Source organism: Acartia tonsa, chromosome 8, assembly GCF_053477335.1.
Source record: "Acartia tonsa isolate MP-2025a chromosome 8, ASM5347733v1, whole genome shotgun sequence".
Classification (NCBI taxonomy): Eukaryota; Metazoa; Arthropoda; class Copepoda; order Calanoida; family Acartiidae; genus Acartia; species Acartia tonsa.
Genome location: NC_137267.1, coordinates 36,598,978 through 36,617,965, shown reverse-complemented (window position 1 = coordinate 36,617,965; position 18,988 = coordinate 36,598,978). Strand labels below are relative to the sequence as shown.

General features: G+C 32.1%; 1 long non-coding RNA gene across 1 annotated transcript; it reads right to left on the bottom strand.

The window, feature by feature from the left end:
* Positions 1 to 2,873: 2,873 nt before the first annotated feature.
* Positions 2,874 to 5,054, bottom strand: LOC145326861 (uncharacterized). Its single transcript, XR_013882008.1, has 4 exons — positions 4,913 to 5,054; positions 4,596 to 4,637; positions 3,472 to 3,612; positions 2,874 to 3,048 (listed from the first exon to the last, which is right to left on the bottom strand). It is a non-coding gene; the product is annotated as an uncharacterized LOC145326861 (long non-coding RNA).
* Between the last annotated feature and the right edge of the window lie 13,934 nt (positions 5,055 to 18,988).

Genomic DNA, 18,988 nt, shown 5'->3' with positions numbered 1-18,988 from the left:
CAAATCTCATGACAAAAGAGGTCCCCCCCCCCCAAAAAAAAATGACAGAATTTTTAACCTGGAATAATAAGAAGCTTCGGGTATAGTCCTTTTCGTAACATCGCACCTTATGGGGCGATTCTTCGTATTTTTCACAGTAGCTTTTCTCCTATTTCTAGCCCTTGCGGGGGGCTCTAACCCTGCGGGGCCAATTACCTAACCATGTGGGGCAATCACTTAACCCAATATAACCTAACCTAACCTAAAATAACCTATAAAAACCCATTTAAAAATACGACGAATCGCCCCTTATAGGGCGATGTTACGAAAGGGACTATTCCCGAAGCTTCTCCTAGAAATGATGTTGTCTTGTCATCCTTTATAATTTCGTAAATAATCAATGAATCCATCAAAAATATTTGGATATAAAGAAACATTACAAGGTCATTTTACAAAGAAATAATTCTCAATTTCTAGAAAGAATATAGTTTCTTATGCATCCATATCGTAATTGGGGATTTAAGAGTAACTCCATTTAAAGGTCGTGCAATTAAAAGATAAGTAATGATTTGTGTATGAAAGTTACACAAAAAAAAAACATAATTATATCTAAAAACAATGGGTTGGGGGAGGGGGTTCTTTAATCATGAATCATTTTGAGGGAAACCACCATTCCCTGAAAAGCTTGTGAGAAAAAAAAATCGTGGGCAGAAACAATGTATAGATGCAGTCATTTCTCAAAACCATCATGTGATCACAATAGACAATAGAAACAATGTATAGATGTATCAGCCTCAAACAGGTAGTTAGATGTAGTCATTTCTCTATACACTTATCTATAATACAAAGTACCTTGATTTCTGTCCGTCCGTTCGTCCGTCTGTCTGTCTGTCCGTAACCACTGAACCGATCGGATTCTACTCTTCAGGGTATATACCTATTGGTCCTGTGGTGGTTTTAAGCTATTTTCTTGGGGGGTGGGACACCCCCAACCCCCCCAAAAACAAAAAAAATCCCCCCCCATTTTTTTTTCTCTTTTTTTTTCTTTTTTTTTTTTTTTTTGCTGAAGATTTCCTTGGTCCTTTATGTTTTGTAGAAAATTTCCTTGGACCTTTAACGAATTTCGCCTTAATTTTTTTTATCACCTCTTGGGGCAAAGCCCCTAGAGGCTAGGGGCGTAGCCGCTAGTATAAATATAATGTACAATAAGATTTATTTCTATTGTTTGGTTAGGTTTCTGTCATAATCAAAATCTAAGGTCCTTTAGTGTCTATTTAGTTTTCCTAGAGAGCAAGGATCTGAATTTATTAATGGCAGGTATCTTCAGGGATGAGACAATGGACGATTAATTTATGTACATCTCTAATTATACTAAACAAAATAAACCCTTTTATGGATAAATTTATATGTGGGAATACTAGGATGCAAACAGTTTGTACAATCCAATAAATTGTGTTTAAAGTTTTTAAGCTATCGAATGAGGGAACGTGTTTTTGAAATGTACAGTTCAATGCCCCTTCTTCCCTTACTGCAACTCTCTATTGATAATAGTTCTATTGTAAGGAATCAAGGATTTTTAACGTTAACAGCGGATCTTTAGATTTAATGTACAGTAAGGAGAAAGAAATAAACGAATATGCTAAAAAAGAACACAAAATATGAAAAGCAAATGCATTATGGGTATAGTAAATATAACCCAAATTTGAAAGTTCGTGCTCTAAAGTTTATAATTTTAGTTGATTAAAACCAGAGGCGTCCAGAAGGGGACTGTATCCCCTTGGAAAATTAAGGAGTGTGTATTACATCCCCCCAAGTTTTAAACCCCTACACCCCCATAGATAAGGGTCTACACCCCGGATTAAAACCTGGTATACTTTAATATTAAGCAGCAAACTTATCCTTTTTTCACGATCTAAATGGTTCTTTTTGATGGGGGTAAAATAGAGTCTTTTTGTGGGATGATTTGCCAGGGGGGGGGGGGGGGGGCAAAGTTGACTTTGGGGGGTCAGAGGTTGAACACATTTACTTGAAAAGGTGATGATGAAATATTCAATATTTTGGATATTTCAAAAAGGATTTTAACACTAAATCTTTCCTATTTTGTATAATTTATAAATTGTATATCCAAGAAGTACACACAAATAAATTCGCATTAAAATCTGGAAAAAATGTAATTCAATTCCCTTGGTTTATGTCGACTTTTAAGTTTTTTAAAAAGTGCTTTAAAGGGACTTATTATTAACATGCGATAAACTTAACATTATGATAAGATAGATAAATAGATATATTTTTCAAAATCGGTCTATAAAGAAGTATATTATCAACCAGTGGTGTGCACAGGGTTATGCTAGTGTAAACCTAGAGGGGGTAGGAAGGCCCTCACGATTTCAATTTGGTAGTTTCTTAAGATAAAAAAAAACAATAAGGCAAAATTCCAATTTTAAGCTGATGAAACAAAACTGACATATTTTTGTGTATTGAAACCTACCGATATCTATCATTCATGCATCATTATAAAGTATTATTAATATAGTAATATGTTTAAGAGTAGTTGATATATAAAAGTTTGATGTACAAAAAAGTAAATTAAAAGCTGTGAAAAGGTCAAAAAAGCTGAATGAGCACGAAAAGTCTTAACCATTTGCGTTATAAGTGTATTTCGTGATATATTTTTGCTTTTTTAGATTCTTCATTAATTATTGATTGATACAGCTACAGCTCTTCAATAATTAGCAATCAAAGATCTAAATGGATAAGGCTATGTTTGATAAATTGATGTACATACCCAATGATAATACACAAAATTACCCCTTCTGTAGTTTAGCGTTAGTTGGTAAACCTTGCTACATAGCTACGTATGGATATTAGATTCTCCACCAGTAATTAACAATGAATTAAAAACGACAATTTATTTATAATAGCACATAATTATATAGGTAACATATAAATTAGACATGTAGATAAAACGGTGGTTAAAATTGTAGGTAATAATTGTTTGTAGGACTCTGGTTATGAATTAATTTACATGTAAGCAGTGTCTCTCTACGGTTGCATCAACTGTGTTGAATACTGAAACAATAAACTATTATAAGTCAGAGAAACCAATAGCCGGACAAATCTGGAAGGCTTATTGGTACAATTAAATAAGCTGGTTTAATCCTTTAAATACCTTTCATTGGCTTGACCCTTTAGGGTAAGGTTTACTCTTTTAGATGATTACTCTAATGTAACATAAGCTGTAGTTGTTATCAACGAATTATAGAGTTTAATGTATAGGTAAGTTAGGACGATTTTTTTTTAACACAAACCCATCTAGGAACCTCTTATTTGGGTTAGGGTTATCTATTCATTACATGCCTGTATGGGTAATTAGGTACTGGCTGTCTTAATTATAGGTATAGCTTCGGGTTTATTTAGATACCTAAACTGATGAAACCCTATTCATGGAAGCTCCCCTTTACTCTATCAGTATCTATAGCTACCTTTTCTTACCTAAGAATAAGTAGAGTAAAACAGTGCACACTGCAGGGACAGCTCTGTTGGGGTGGACCAATATGAGGCTTCTTGTCTTGTCCCAGAAGTCTGATGAACAGGTCCGCCTAAGCCATACAACAGTGCATCATCAACGAATTTCTAGATACATAAAAAAAACTATTAATTTCATTAGATACTTTTCTTTATAGGCCTGTATTTGAGAGCGCAGCTACTCAACAGATATTTAGATATTTAGTCCGCCTCTCATATAGATATATCTTAATAAAAAAGAGAAGATTAATGCTTAGCCTCTTGAGTCTTTCCTTAGGGCGCAGCTACTCAATAGATATTTAGTCCGCCTCTCAAATAGATAGATATATCTTAATAAAAAAAGGAAGATTAATGCTTGGCCTCTTAAGTCCTTCCTTAGGGCGCAGCCACTCAATAAAACAAGGTCCGGCTCTCCATAGACAATTCTAGATATATAAATAAATAATACAGTTATTTTAAGTCTTCTTTGGGGGCGCAGCCACTCTATAAATAGTTTAAATGATGCCCGGCCTTCTACAAAGAAATCTAGGTTAGAATAGATTAATATACAGTTATTTTAAGCCTTCTTTGGGGGGCGCAGCCACTCTATAAATAGTTTAAATAAGGAACGGCCTTCTACAAACAAAACTAGATTAGAATAGATTAATATTCAGTTATTTTAGGCCTTCTTTGGGGGCGCAGCCACTCTGTAAATAGTTTAAATAAGGAACGGCCTTCTACAAATAAATCTAGATTAGAATACATTAATATTCAGTTATTTTAGGCCTTCTTTGGGGGCGCAGCCACTCCATAAATAGTTTAAATAAGGAACAGCCTTCTACAAACAAATCTAGATTAGAAAAAAATTAATATATGGTTATTTCAAGGCTTCCTTAGGGGCGCAGCCTATTGTTAGACGTTTAAGGAGCGTAGTAACTCTATAAGGGGTTTATAGCACAGCTACTCTACAGCTTGTTTAATACCGTAGCTACTCTATAAGTGAATTAAGAACGTAGGTACTGTATTAGTGAATTAAGGGGTAGCTACTCTATGAGTGAATTAAGGAGCGCAGCTACTTTATAAGTGTAAATAGATATAAATAAGATTTTTACCTCTTGTTTCAATATTCTTAGGTCTCTTACAGCGAGTCCAAACTAAATTAAATTCACTAATTAGACAGAATTGTCAATAAATCACAATACATGGATTATTAAGCATACTGCACTTAATTTCAACGGTCCTGTTTCTTTATATTAACGGCTGGGAGAAAAAATCTGTAGATTTGTGCCTAATTTAATCAAGCTTGACTTTAGAGAAAAATGATTTAATTTAGAGTTTTACAACAAATTCTCTTAAAAACATATATGTAATTTGCCAAAATTCATGCATATAGTAATATTTAAACTGATTATAAAAATCACTATCTCACCTTCACTCGATCGTGGTTGGTTTAAGACTGGCAAAAATTTCTCTTGTTTGGATTCTTTTCTGGTGATTAGCTTGATAATTTGATTTTTAAACTGTTCATTAAAGCTTGTAATTCTTCGTTATTTTTTAAATTTCAGTATTTTTTTTATTTGTTTGTTATTATAAAATATTATTTCTTAAGGTTAATTTTTGGGATGCTGACAACTCTTGATGGGTCTTTTCACAAACCTTTGGACACTCAACAAAATGAACCAATCAATAAAATTCAATAAAAGTCCCCAAAGTTGTTAAGCCAACGAAAAAGAAAATGTTATTATAAACTTTCGAGACTTGTGTAATAAACAGTCCAAAATGTCCCCATACTCCCTGAATTAATACAGCTCTTTAATTTTGACTATAGTAATGGGGAAGAAAATCTAAGCTAAAATTTAGATGGGTGACCTCACACCCCACTCCTGCATGTCTTTGATACAAAGTAACATTGTTTGCTATCTTCATGTTTTGTTTAGGAAATTGATATATAAAGCCACTTGTTCTCATATGTGTTAACTATCTGCCAAAATATGTAGTCAAAATAACCCCCCTGAGACCACACAACCACCCCCAATTTCATGAAGAAATAACAACCCCTACTAAAATCAACCCCCTCTTCTGCTATTATTTAAATAGGCCCCCCTCGTTTCCCACATAATCAACTATTTTTTAGAGAGTTTCTTTGTAACAAGCAAATTTTAGAGATTAGCAAAAAAAAATTTTTATGTTATGTAATAGAAGCATTGGCCTTGATCCTTCCACCACTTGAAGCGCTTTATATAAAAATCTGTAGAGTAAATCAAAATGCCCCTCCCTTACTATTCACTAAAGTGCCCCTTTGCAATAATTCTAATAAGCTTTACAAAATAAATATGTTACATTAACGGAGGCACAATAGATCTCGCTAACGTACATCTATGTATGAAATAGAATGGGTGGTTAATTCAGGGTACGATTTTGTACATTGCATATTTTGTACATAGATATTTGGGATATGTTCAGTTCATTTACTAAATGTAAAGACAAAATATTTCTAAAAAACAAATATTAATCACACTTTCAGAAGTAGTTTTGTGTTGGATATTCGTCTTTGTACCTTTAAAACTTGCGTACATTCTATATCTACTGGTTGTCTGTCATACCATCTAAGTATGAAATAGGCTTTAGGCTCACGAACATATAATAAGATATTTTACCAAATTTCAACGCATTTTGGTGCTGATGGGCAGTTTTGTTTTAAACAAGGTTGATCATAGTTAGAAATAGCAAAGTTTTTTTGCATAAAAGATTGCATATTCTTTCACCCTACTTTGATTTTTGCCAAAGCTTTATTAACCTATATGTTAGGTCCGTTCGTCTGTTTAAATATATACTCTTTTCGTTGACCTGAGGGCCAATAAGTCAAGAATCAATCTTTTTTTAAAATTTCTAATTCACGGATAACTATCTATAATACAAAGTAGCTTGATGTCTGTCCGTCTGTCTGTCCGCCTGTCCGTCTGTCCGTCTGTCTGTCCGTCTGAAGCCTAAGATCTCGGTAACCGCTGAACCGATTGGGTTCTACTCTACCCCTAACCCCCCCCCCCAAAAAAAAAATCCCCCCCTTATTTTTTATTTTGCTCTGCTACAGGCTGGCGCAGGCTGCCCTTTATTATTTTTTATTCCAGCATTTATTTTGAATGAAAGAATAGCAACATTCTCTCACTAAAAACAATAAATATTAATTTTTTTATCACCTCTTGGGGCAAAGCCCCTAGAGGCTAGGGACGAAGCCGCTAGTCTATCTATTATACAAAGTAGCTTGTTGTCTGTCCGTCTGAAGCTTAAGATCTCAGTAACCACTGAACCGATCGGATTCTACTCTTCAGGGAATATACCTACTAGTCCTGTGGTGGTTTTAGGCTATTTTCTTGGGAGGTGGGACACCCCCAACCCCCCCCAAAATAAAAAAAAAACCACCACCCAAAATTTTATTTTTTACATTTTTTGTAAAATCTCAGTAACTGCTGATCAAATTGGGCTCTACCCTTCTGGGAATATACCTACTGGTCCTCTGGTGGTTTTAAGCTATTTTCTTGGGGGGTGGGACACCCCAACCCCCCCAAAAATAAAAAATCCCCACTTCCAAAATTTTTTATTTTTAAAAATTTTTGTAAACAAAAACCAGTAATTGGGGTGGGGGAACCCCACTGCAACATGGGGCGAAGCCCCCATGAATCCTCCCCCCCCAAATTTTTTTTTTTAATTTTAATTTTTGTGTATGCGAACAACCTAGGTTTTATTTTTACGAATTGAATTTTTTTTGTACAAATTAAAATTTTTGTGCATAAAGCGCACAACCTGGGTTTAATTTTACCACAGAGTAATTAAACAAAGAATAATTTTTGAATATTTCTATTAAGGAGGGTTGACTCCCCATAACTTTATAGGGCGAAGCCCCTAGAGGCTAGGGGCGAAGCCGCTAGTATAATACAATGCAAGATTGGTTTATGATGCTAAAAATATACGTACTTGTAAAAATAGACCTCTGATATTTTTAATATTGATTGTTGAGGGGGCATTTTTTCACACCCCACTGGCACGAATTTACATATTTAATAATTTTCTAACAGATTGTCATTAAACCTAAATATTCTCCAACTTTTGTAACACAGAAAACAATTTTATATAATTTTGAATACATTAAGAAGTGTTTATATCTAATTATTTTGGTCTAAACAATTAACAGAAACCCATATCACAAGTTATACAAACTATTAGTGGTTAAAAGTTGCCACCTATTACTATAAGCGCATCTACTCTATAATAATGATATTCTTTTCATCAAAATTTCATTACGTCATGTTTCATCCTACTATAGAAGGAAGGAAAAATGAACAATAACCCTTTTAGAGTGTCAGAACCTGATAAGAAGAACATTAATTTGTAAGTCTAAACAAAACTGTACATAAAGTTGTTGCGAAATTGCGTAAATACAAGATATTCAGTAAAAAGATATACTTTCATTTTTAGGATTTCATTATTGAGATGCCTCGCTTATAATATTGTACCATGTTGTCCTAAGAATCATAAGATCAGTTAAATGGGATAATTATATCATAAAAAAGCTTTGTAAAAAAAACACCATGTTAAAAATGGATGAAGTTATATGAACATTTTCTTCATTGATGACAATTACGCTCAGAAAGAGTGGGGTCATTTTGAGTGTAAATTATACTGGATCCAAAAGTTTATAAACCAGTAACTCATTTATTGGCTAAAAACTTTTCAATTATTGGGTTCAAAACAGGAGGTGCAAACTCCCCAATAATACAGTAGGGGCAATTTTTTATCATAATTGAAGAAGAAGTACATAAATTTATCGTCCAATTTTCTTATCCCTGTAAAACTCTAACGTCCCAAAACCCAACGAAATCCATTAATTCCAAATATTTGAAATGAAAGATTTGTCCTTCTTTGCATCCGACAGTACCCAAACCCAATAATTGGAGCACACAAACAAAAACTGACACCAATTTTGTCAGGGAGGGAGGGGACTTTGGGCTGTTTATTACACTAGTCCCCAAAATCTTATAATAACATTTTTTTATTCGTTAATTTAATAACTTTGAGAACTTTATTGAATTTGGTTCATTTAGTTCAATATCCAAACGTTTCAACCATTAATTTTAATCTACAGAAGAAGTAATTTTGTGTATTATCATTGGAGATATGTATCAATTTATCAACCATTGTCTTATCCCTTTAGATCCCTGAAATTTGTGGATTTCCTATCCATCTATTTGTGTAAAACAACAATTTTTGTCCTTGCTTCCGTTATTTTGTCGTATTATAAGTGGACACAATTATATTAGTTATCCATATACAATTGCTTAAAGTGTGAGCTTTAATTAATCAGAGCTGGATCTTTAAATCATTTTAGTGGTGAGCCAGATCGGGGTGAGCCAACTTTCCACCAATGAGAGCACAGCATTTTATGAAATGCCGCGCTGTGATTGGCTGAAATTCGGCTCACCCGATCTGGCTCACCACTAAAATGATTTAAAGATCCAACTCAGGGAAATTTTATTCGTATTGGCTAAAAAAAGACTTTTAACCAATACTGAGCACGTAAAAGATAAAACAAGTTACAAAATAGATCTCAAAGCTCTAAATTTATTGTCAGGCTAAAAGTCAACATACTGTCAAGTCTCGTCAATACTAGAGGGATGGAATGCTATTTTTGTTGCCATTTTAGCTTAGTGTTTAAGGAGCCATTTTCTACCTGAAAATTAACAAATTTCACCTTTAAATCATCATTATTGATTCAAGTTGTTTTATTTTCTGTATAAAAAGTAAAAACAACGATAAAAAAGTTTTCTTCAGTTAAAATATCAATAGGTGTTATCAATTTCTTAATTACTACAGGGCGTTTAAAAAATAAACTGCGTTTTCCAGATTTAAAAGAGCTAGATGGTCTTTATTTTCCAGATATTGAAAGTTTTGAAAACAGTTTTAAAAAAGTAATGTCATTACCTTTAATTTTGCATTATAAATCTTTCTTAGTAGAACAGCTTAATAGAACCCTTGTAAGCAGAAAAAAGTTAATGCATTTTGGCTTACTTGACAATGCTAGTTGTCCAAAATGCAATGCAGAATCAACAACCGAACATGGGAATTTTTATTGCTATTTTGCTAAGTATTTTATTCATGCATTGGCACTATTTCTAGACCAAAAATATAATGATGGGAATCCAGAATTCATTTTTTTTAAAGAAAACTTTTTCCTTTTTAACATCATTTATCCTCAATTCAATGATAAAGATTTTCTTCAAATTTCAACAATCATTTTAGTAGCCAAAGACAGAGCATTGAAATCTAGCAAGGACGAAGCTATAAAAAAATGGACTGTTAATAATTGCTACTCTCAAACTCTTTTTGTTGCCCAATTTGCCATAAAAATTTTAGAAAAAACTTCTTCATATATTAACATTGCATCTGAATTTTTGAATTTTCTTTTACAATATAAAGATAATATTACTTACTTTCAAACCTAAAAATGTTTTTTTTCCAATGAAGTAAAATTTTAACTATTAATACAAACAAAATATTAAACATATTGTTTCATTAATGCGAAATATTTTACTGTATTTTTATTATAAAAAAAAGGAAACAACCATTAGGAGTACAAAAAAAAATAATTATATGTCCATATTCTCTATAAAAATATGCATCGAATTTGTTACAGGCGTTTTTTAATATCTCTCAAAACAACAGCGCATTTTAGAGCCCAAAGAATTCGAAATGTGTGTGTGTTATTGTCAGGGATAAGGGATGGGAAACGTAGGAAAATATTATTTCAGGCCTATTTCAAGCCTAGGCCTATTTCTAGCCTAATAAACCAGTTTTGGGATAGCGCAGTGGTTCGTATAAAATGCTAATGAAAAAGCTGTGTGTGTGTGTGTAGATAAAGTATAGAATCAAATTCAGGTAGCTAGTTTAAAGTAAAAAACATAACTTTTTATAAACCTATATATTAATGGCTTTTGTTAAAATGAAGTTTTTTCTCTCCCAAAATTTTTTATCTTTTACTTTGGTAATTTGAACTGTCAGAAAGCTATCGTTGGGTTTCCCTCAGACAGATTTTAGTTTGTATTATTTGCATTTTTATTAATGAGTAAAAATTTTATTTGAAAATTTCATTGCTAATTAAAATTAAAAATAAATAAATAAATATGCACTTGGGTAACATTCTATCAAGTTCTTTGGATACTATACTGGATATAATGTAATGATATATCTGTACTGTGTTGTATTGTACAAAAATTAGGGTGAAGGTGTTGTATCAACTCCGTACTAAATTTTTAAAATTCAAAATACAACATCTAATTTATAAACTACCAAATGAAAATTCGTAGCTACCTTCTTTCCAAAAAAATAATCCCGTTATTTTTGTTTTTTTCTATGTGGCCCTTTTTTAATGTTTAACTCTAAGCAGATTTAATAATTAAACTAATGTGATCTAACACCATTTATATTTATTTTTTCGTAGCAGACGAAATCATTATTTTTTCTAATATTGTCTGCTTCTAAAATTTCCGCCATCTGTGATTTGGGCTTGTTTTGTATCAACCAATCACCAATTGGCTCCGCCAATTGGTGATTGGTTGATACAAAACAAGCCCAAATCACAGAACACTATTGGTTTAGAGCGGTAGCCAATATGAGCCGTCCGCCAGTAAGGTCATTAAATTAGGCAAATGGTAAAAGTTGCATGATCCCTTTCAAAACCAGGCCGAGACCTAATTTATGGCCAGGTTTCCTATCCCTTATCCCTGGTTATTGTATTCTTAAAGAATTTTATGCTATAACGTTGAATTTAATCCTTTTTTTACTTGAAAACAACATTATAACATAAACTTCAAAATAATCTAATAATTACATTTAAAACTTAATTTAAAATGCCTTTTTTAAAATAAAAAATCAATATTCTTTTTGCTTGGATTTTAATTCTTAGTATTAAAATTGTTCATATTCGTTCCTCGCCCCTCCCCCCTTAATCTCTTAATCTCTTAATTTGATTGACAGATTATAAGAGATCATCTTATAAAACATGAGTAATTAATGAAAACGCACTTTTTACGAACAATTTCAAACCATGATAACTTGCTTATTTTTAAAGATATTGAAATGAAATAAAAAGTGACTTGTTTTATTTGTCAATGCACACAGTATTAATAAAGATTTTTTTTCTAAAAATGACTTTGTCAAAGAGAAATAGAAAAAACTAAATTCTGAAGAACCTAAAAAGGTCTTTGCATGGAGCCGAAAAAGAAAATATGTAAAAAAATTTCATATGGGAACATTGATTTAAGCTTTTACTACTTTGATATTGTACTTTTGAAACAATATGTTGCAAAATATACAAGTTATTTCAATCTAATTGATATCTCATATTCAACATCAAGCATTTTTCCCCTACATGTACCAATCAGTACAGCCGCATTTTTAGAGATATCAAAAAACACCTTAAGTAAATCCGATGTACATTTTTACATAGAATATGGACCTATTTTCCTTTTTTTTCGTATTCCTTCTGGTTGTTTCTCAAAACCGGAAAACGCAGTTTTTTTTGAAACACCGTGTATATTGTACAGTTTCTACTCAGTATCTCTCTAAATCATTGTATGACAGCTTACTTAGATATTATTTGCTTGTGGTTCCTCCGTTTCTTCTGGACATAATCGTTCTTGTTTATCGATAACTTTGTTTATTTATCTATCTATCTAAATCACAAACCCAATAATTGAGAGCACACAAGAAAATTTCATGGATTTCCTAGAATATTTTAACCATTCTACAACAGCACATTTAAAGCTGTCATTAATGTAGTTTCTGGTGAAATTTTCAGATTTTTTGTCGACGTCAGAACCCGTCTTTTTGGTGGGTATGAAAGGTCAGTTTTGACACCTTGCTTACAAATATTTTAGACACTTGGTTCCATTTATCATAATGACATACATTTAATTTGAAATTCTAATTTCTATTATAGATTCGAAACCAATATATTGGATTAAAACTGGTCCTGGGCCATACTGAAAAATAATGCATAGCCTCTTATTTAAGACAATTTTCCACGAAAATTAAAATAAAATAATAAAATCAATACCAGTTTTGTCAGACCCGAGGGGCCGCAGGTTTTTATTTTATAATTTTCCATTTTAAGATCCGCGGAAAGCTGTCTATAATACGACGCGAAAAAAAGCAGAATGCATCGGACGAAGAACGTAAGGACCAGGACCCCCCCCTTCATTTTGAAACAAAATTGCAAAAAGGGGAGAGGGAGTAGTTTGTCGTTTGTTTGATTTAGGATAGGTTATATTGCGTCTTGTGTAACCCCGCAAGCTTAGGCCTTCAGGTATAAGCCTCGCGAAGGGAAAAGGCGGCGTAGGGAAAAAAACCTCCATATTTTCATTGTATTACAAAATAAAAGTGTGTGTGTGTGTGTGGAGGGGGGGGGGGGGGGTTGCTCAGTAGAAACTTTGTGATAAAGCATGAGATAAAAATTAAAAATCTAGCTTTGTGATAAATGAAACATGACGTGAAGCTATTTCGCACAACTTTGATACTTAAAATAGTGTCAATAACAAACAATTTTATATCATTAAACAACAAAGCAAATAGATATAAATAGAATGAGAAAAGTGAGGTTATACGAACAAGATTCCTTTATTATGGATATATAAGTAAAACAGGATACAGATGGATATTACCTTAATGTTGCACCAGATTTTCATGTTGGCTAAAATAACGATACCCCCCATCATTCCCTTTTACACCATGCCCTCCCCTCCGACTGGATCAACGAACTTACCAATAAATAAGTCCATATTAGCAAGCTAAATTGACGACAACTATTCCCCTGTCATAATATCCACGTATGTTCTACATCCATTTATATACTTATAATTTGTAAAATAGATTTATGTGTCAAAATCAAAATAATAATAGAGAAAGCATTTTATTTGTTAAGTCGGTATTTTTTTGTTACTTTTTCATATCAATTTTTATAATACCATAAAGAAAGCCGCATTAAAAGTATCCTAAATTTGACCTTAAGGGATGTAGCTTTATGTATAAGTGTGGGGACATTGGACTGTAAATTATGCTAATTCTCAAAGTTTAAAAAACGTTCTTTGGATTAAAATATTAGAGACTTGATTAAATCTTGATTGTTTGTTTCAAACTAGAAATAGCAAAAATTTCAACAAATTATTGTAATCTACAGAAGTGGTAATTTTGTTATTTGAGGTAAATATGCAAACAGAGGAATTTTTATTTATTCAAAGATAAATTTAGCTTATTATCATATTAGTGGCAAAAACTTAATATGGGCATTTAAAAGCAAGGGGTGTTTTATGATAAAATCTTAATATCAAAACCCCCTCCCATTTTTATTTTGCTATTAGTTAGATAAAAGATCTTTTAAGAAGTCCTTTAAGGGTGAATAATATTTTTTAGTATGGCTTTGAAACCGATCAATATCCGCAGGATTAGAACAGTGCTTTCACTTTGCCATACTGAAAAATCATGAATAGCTAATTTTTCATAAATATTAAAATAAAATTAATAAGGGACTTCGGTTTAAAACCTAATTTTTTTTATTTTAATATCCAAGGATAGCTGTCTATAATATGATGCGATAATAGTTATTTCTCGCATCGTATTATAAACAGCTTTCCGCAGATATAGAATGTACAATTATAAGATTAAAACCATTTTTTTAGTCCGTGCCTTAAAAAATCTTATGATTGTATATTTTTATATTCGTAGAAAGCTGGATATAATACGATGCTAGACATAGTTTTTTCGTATGGAAAAGAACCGGTTCCTATCCACCGGATTCGAATGAATACGAGAAATAAAATTAACACAACAACTGGAATATATAAAGAAAACCAGCGTTAAAGACAGACTAAGAACTAAAGAACATGTTTTAAATGTTAAAAAAATGCATATTTAATTATGAAAATAAAACAAAAAAAATCTACAAAAGTACTTTTCTGTGAAACGCCCTGTTTGATAAGAAACACTAAAGGATATAATATCAGGCACATATATCTACCATAAATTTTATTAAAATATCCCAGTTTCATGAAACCCCTTTTTTACCACGAAATTTTTGGTTTTAAATGTAGGATTTTTAAATGGGGGGTTAAATTTTGTCTTATTAGGGGATAATGGGTGACCTCGCCCTTTTTGAAGTAAAAGTAACTTATCATCATCAAAGAAATTCTTTTCTGAAAAGCCGATCCAAAATATGAAGTACAACAATACATCCAGAATCAGATTTTACCCTTCCAAAGATAGATAGAATAAGGAAATTTAACTTGCAAATACAGTGGAATAGTAACCTATTATATAAATTAGAAAGATTTTTTTGTCCGTAACGAAGGATTTCGCTAACAGCTGAACCCATATGGTTTTCCTTTACTGCGAAGCTTCTTATAGGTCCAGTGAAGGTTTATAACTATTTTGGGTGAGGATATATCCATTGTTCACCCTCCAAAGGAAAATCACCCCTAGAACAAAATTACACCCCCCATTTTAAAAAAAATTCTATTTAAACTTAAATTATTAATTAGTAAGGGAGTTTCTACTTCCCCCCCCCCCCACCTTAAGTGCTCCTAGAGGCATATATAGGGCGTAGCCGCTAGTATACTTATATAGTTACGAACACTTTCTTAACCATGGTATTAAAATACTAGATTCAAACTTTAAAATTTTCTGTACAGACCATTATCTTAGGCCATTTTATATGAATTATTTCAAGCCTTATACCCTTACAGAATAAATATACAGGATATAAATTAAATACAAGCTTTAGTTATGAGGTTTTGTTTGTCTGCTAAGATATCAAAATTCTATACTTTAAGACACTTAATATTTGACCTGGGATGGTTTTAGGCCATTTTTTTCTCTTTCTTTTTCCTTCTAGAAGCGTATCCACTAGTATAAAAGATATTATTATTTTAATTTAACAAAATATTTTTGAAATTTTTGTACTTTTTTATTATAATAATCATTATTCCACAAATCAGATAAACAAGCATATTTTAAATGGACGTACGGACTTTTTGGGAATTATATTAGATATGCATCCTAACTGTTGCAGGAATCATACGCAAATTTTGATATCGATAGGACAATCTTAAGATGTATAAATCAACGAAAAGAGCTAAACGTTACGGACTGACGAACCTACCCTAATTATAGAAAAGCTAAGCTTTTAAAAGGAAAAAAAATATTGGAAAAAATGGGTGGGGATACTTTCAATTAGATAGGAAGCATATGAATATCATTTAATTGATCATAAAAAAAGGATCTAAATAGGGTTGATTATCTTTGATATATCATAATATATTACACATTCATAAATTAGATATATATCATAATATATTCTATTAATGTGGTAAAGGGGGTTGCTGGTTTAAATAATCGATAATTTTCTCCCCTTTTTTATGTTTTTAATATTATTCATGGAATAAAAGGGTAAATATTATAATCTAATATTAAAAAATGAATTATAAATTTAGGTGTTTTTTTGGAAAAGAATATATATTAAGTTTATTTTATTTTTGGACAATATTTTCCCCTGACAAAATTTCCCCCCATTGTATAATGGAGTTTACATATTTCCGTAATCAAGGGTAAACATATTACTACAACAGATTTTGTCTAATATCCCACTTGGTTAAAAAAGTGGGCTGCCCACCCCCCTTTTAAAAACTGTTTCGGTACGCATGCCTTGCCGTACACGAAATCTTAATCTCCAAGCCCTCCGAATGACCAACATGTGAATGTTTACAAATGTGTATTTATTACCATGAAAACGGTGCATCTAAAACAAAAATATAAAAATTAATAACAGAATATTAATGGTTTATTATTTTTGTATATCGAGGTTGCGTGATTTCAATTTAATTAAAATATAAAATTTCTAAAAAACTTTAAATTGGCACGAAACATATTAAATAGCATCAGAAATTGATAATTCTAGATTCAAATGATCAATAAAATTAAAGAAAATATTCGTATGTCAAAAGTTAGCAGTTAAATGGTCTATTTGTTGAAAAATTAATGTTTTAAATTTCTTCGTAAAAATATACCATACTACACTTATTATTAAGAATTAAAGATAAATTCTTACCACATTATACGTCAAACTAAGCAGGAAGGCTTATTTGAGATCTTCCACGGATTAGAGCGCATGTATATCCATCCAATACATTATTTTTATTCACGTAGCTCTTCACATGGGAATCAACAAGGAAAAAATGTGCGCGCCTTTGTTTGTTTACAAGCGAAGCGCGGAGATAGTTAGGAATGCCGCGTAACACACTCATTCTCTGGTGTAAGGAAAAGGGAATTAATGGGTTCGAACTTGCCAGGGAATACAAGAAAAATCATTCCAACACACACCCGTCTAGTCACTGGGAATCGAACACAATAACTCATCTTAGCATCATGCGTGCAGACAGTGTCCACAAAATCACAATCTCATAACGCATAAATTACAAGAGTTTAAAATGGCATGGCCATCAGGCCTAAAATTAATTATGGTAACTTACGAACACCACAATAACTCAAACCGACTCCACTACCACATAAGGATAGGAATAAGGAATGGGAAAAGCATTCAACATTCATGAAATGCACATTTACCACTCACACATCTCATTAATCATGGCCTCATAATCTCAATTAAAGTTAGAATTACAGACCATGTAATTGCGAATACATGAATTAATAATCAATAGTACCTAAACTTTGATTAGGTACCTACATAATAATAGGCAAATGATTTTTATATTAAAAATCGCATCAATAATTAAATAATCAACTCAAACTTTTAATCAAAAGAAAGAAAGATTAAATAATGACATTTTTTCTACTAAATCTTTTTGCTAGAAAAGAAAAATAGAATTTTCATAAAAAACTTCTCAAAATTAAGCATTTTCTCCAGCGGAAAAATACTCGGGCTTACATCTAGACATTCTTAGATAAAATAGGTAAATCCTTAAATCTAACATGTTTAATAAAATAGATACTTAAATCTAATAAAATATGACTGTGAAAAAAATCATCAAACATCGGAAAATTAAAATCTCATATTTTAAATCTTCGTGAATCAAAATTGCGTAAAATAAAATTGCAATTGAAATATGCAAATTAAATTACCAAAATAAAACAAAAGCTCAATTATAAGAAAAGAACTTCTCTAAATGCTGAGTTTGCAATTTCTCTCTGTTTTAAGAAGAAAGCAACTTGTACATATTCATACAGTCAAAATTAAGGCAATTTGGGGCCTCAGTTAGAATGAACCCCTCAAGATACAAACTAACCAATCTTTAAATATTAATAATGCCGTGTTCCAGCTATCCTGACGGACGTTATGTCTTTCCATCACAATTTTTGATACTGCATAATTTCCGACAGGATTTCTGGCGCAGGGCTCCATCAACTGAAAATAAACATAATTAGTGATGTTTAAATCAAATCAAAAATTAAAAGAATCATGAATAATTCAAGAAACTTTAGAATCATCAATCAAAGCAATCAAAATAAAATTATCTTATGCTTTAGTTTTGCCGTTCTGTAGTATGTCTGGCCGAGGTAACAGAGCTAAGATACACTATAGAGCGGTCTTATTAAGCTTAAATCTTCGAACTCAAAGAATCTACTTAATTCAAGACGAAAAAAATCTGCATTTTTCTTTAGGTACATCGGTTAAAAGGTAAATAGAAATAATTTTAATATATATGTAATATTAAATTATCTATGTGATTATAAAAAATCTTAAAGAAATATTTGTATGATGTAAAAAAATCTCATTGTGTTACTTTTTATCATATCGAATTTCAATTAAACAAGGATAAAAATGTTCGTATTTGCGTAGGTACCTAGGAAAATTTCCGCGAAAAAAATCCCTGGTCCCGGAAAGACTTAAATCATTGAAAAAACTTGCGTAAACGTATAAATAACTTAAGTTTGCATTTCAAATGAAAAAAATCTTGCGTCGATTTGAAAGTTTAAACGAAATTGAGTCAAAATTTGCGTTTTTTGTCTTTCGAAAAAAATATCTGATAAATCTACCGTAAAAATAAAATTCAAAGTTAAACAAGAACGATACTTATACTAAACTTTGGGTAGATTGATCTTGAGCAGACGTCTTGCGGAAGTCTCGTTACTCGTGGCGGCTGCGTCATCTGATAATTTGAACTTGCAAACCACGGTCCTCCCACCTGGGCGCACTTCTTCCACACGCCCCAATCTGAACTTCTTCATCAAATTTGTGCTATCGTCGATCAGCACCACGTCTCCCGGCTCGAGCAGCACCTTGTTGCTGCGCCACTTGACGGACTTGAGTAGCTCAGGCATGAGCTGCTCCTTGTACACCTGATGGAACTGACGGGTCAACTCCTCCAAGTTCTCCAGCCTCCTGGTGATGGGCTCTTTACAACCTGTCTCAAAGGTGCAGATTGCATCGTTGGTCCTGCCGCCT